General features: G+C 32.3%; 1 pseudogene; it reads right to left on the reverse strand.

Annotated features, from left to right (window-relative positions):
- Positions 1-1,644: 1,644 nt before the first annotated feature.
- Positions 1,645-2,465, reverse strand: LOC148620296 (uncharacterized; annotated as a pseudogene).
- Positions 2,466-2,745: the final 280 nt, after the last annotated feature.

Here is a 2,745-nt window from a genome sequence, read left to right on the forward strand (position 1 = left end):
GAATCATATCTTCACGTTGATCTGGTGCATGCAAGTCCAAATGTCCAGCCATTGTTTTAATGTGAAATCGGAATTTAATCCTATCACGTATATATCAGAATTTAATCTTATCACGTATACATCAGAATTTAATCTTCATTAAAAGTTCTATCGGAATTTAATCCTCATCCTCTATTTTTTTTATAGAGAAAATCACCATCCTTGTCGCCAATGTAATATCGTTTTGGTGTTATTTTATGTCCTGGGAACTAAACCCATTATCTTGGCTATCAAATCTAATCTACAACTAAAGATACATAATACAGATTTAGACATAAATGCACGTGTAGCATGCAAAACAAACTCCGCCCATCTTTCACACTATTGGCTTATTTTAATACATTACAAACGGATAAACAGGTAAACACGTGTCTTGTTTTCATATCATTTCATCTAGTTCTTGATTAGTTTTAAAATGAATTATGACCATATTTGTGCCACATTATATCACAATACATAAATTTCAAAAGGATCCTTGCGTTATATTCGAACTTGTTTCTTTTACGGCTTGATAGTGCTGCGGACAGGTATCAAAAAGTGTTTTTTTTCGAGTTTAATGGGCCTAGAGGGTATACGGCTGTATCATACGTCAATGAAAGGATAAATCAGTGTAGTTTTTCAATATCGTCCTTATCAAAGTGAAAAACGGTAAAGTTTTCTGCTATTTTGCATTAATTAGAGGAGGGGTCAAAGATCAATCGACCCCAATACACTTTGATAAGTAATTTAAGTGAAATAGTTCATTGTTGGTACTAGGAAACAAATAACATGTAATGATCACATGTATACAATTTCAAAAATGTAAAAAAGAACTTTTTATGACAAAAGTTAAGTATTAAATCACAGAGGAAAGTTGCCCCCAAAAAGGTTGCATTTTAGTGCATTTTCAATGATTAAGAGATAATAAGACACTGTAGAATATTGTAATGTATATCCAAATATTCTTTACGGAATAACAAATAAAATAAACACAACGTTCTTAATTTGATCTGCAACATAGGCTTTGCAAAATGAGTTTGAAGTTGCTAATTTTCACATATTTTAACTACTAATTATACTAAAATTGTAAAATACGAAATCAATTCCCGGGCAACCTGTTCTGTTTCCAAACTGTTGGTACAACAGAAAAGCATAAATATCATCCAAAGTAATTTATTTTTTGACATGATCAAGATTTTAAGTGCTTTTTAAGGTTCATTCCACCTATTCCAACATTTTGAAATTTAAGTTAAAACAACAAAAATTTCATGTTGGAATAGGTGGAATTATTGTGTAAACATTGGACAAACAATCGGATTAGCTTGTAAAAACATAATTTAATTGGTGATGTTGATTACAGGTAAAAAGGTCATTTTTTGTAAGAATGTCGGAATTAATATGTTTTGTAAATGTATCCTTTGCTTTCTTCAATACAGTTACTTTTGATTTTTTTAATGTTTATTGGGAAACTGTGCTATAAAAACTGATTTTGTCTGCTATTGTATTGTTGTATTCTGTTATATTTGTGATGACTTTGTCTGAATCATGCCTCCTGGTATCTTCATGGAATAAATGATTTGAACATGAGAAAAAGAAATTAAAACTAAATAAATTCATTTTTTTATTTTGTACATTTGATTATATATAAACAACATATTGAACAACTAAATTATTTAGCACTAACAAAATTCTTTGATCAGAAAGAAGCACAAATATAAACAAATTACTAAAATCATACTGCAATATTGCAAAAGTTAATTCAAGACAAAAAGCACAAATATACTGTTGAAACACAAATAAAACATAGTAAATTTCAGTCAATGTGTAACAAGTAAGATGCGGCATCAGCATACTGGACTGGTGTGAGTTCCTGGTTTTGAAGTCTGGTTTTCAGGTTGGCGAGTCTGTTGTCTATCTCTCTGTATTTTTTTTTTCTTAGGTACTCGTTTACCACCAGCTGAATACTGTATTAGAGTCAATGCGTGTATTGCTTCTTCTTGTTTGAGTAGTCGAATCATGTTGAAAATGTTCGGGTGTGGTGATTTTACAAGTTTCTTCAACTTCCCATGCCAACCTTCAAGGTGATTTGTAGTTCTGGGTCCCTCTGTGGCGTAGTGGTTCCAGAGGTTGCGATGGCCTTCAACCCAGTAGCTGGTGACGTAGTCGGTGAAACCTAAAGTGTCAGTGTTGGTGTCGGCATCGTTGATGTCCTCAAGTGCATTAAACCATACGTCTTCAACAGTGTTTGGTGGTAGTAGTGGTAGTACAGCTGCTCTACGAACTAGTTGGTGGACATACTCATCATCTTTGTATGCAGTATGAAGGCCATGTTTCTGTGCATTTCTCCATATACACTGGGTGTAGTGGAAGAAACAACCTTTGATGTTGATGCCAGGGAATACTGCGTAGGCGGCATTGTATACTGCTGTTTCGTAGTCTACAAACATGGTTGTCGGGTGAAGAGGAGTGTTGTTGCTCATTTTCTTATATTATTAGAATTTAATTCGTTTTCACTCAAAATTTATTTTGTAGGAAAATTTATAAACAATAATTTTTCATATTTAATTCTCAGGTAAATTTTACCTGTAAAACTAATTAATTACTAATTATTGTAACAACATATTAGGCTATAACAACATCTATTGTTCTCTGCATGTTGGAATAGGTAGAATATGTAATTTCAAAATGTTGGAATAGCTAGAAGACACCCTTTTTAATCAGATAGAT

The sequence above is a fragment of the Perna viridis genome, chromosome 4 (assembly GCF_037379345.1).
Source record: "Perna viridis isolate PV_CMFRI_1.1 ecotype Kerala chromosome 4, ASM3737934v1, whole genome shotgun sequence".
NCBI lineage: Eukaryota > Metazoa > Mollusca > Bivalvia > Mytilida > Mytilidae > Perna > Perna viridis.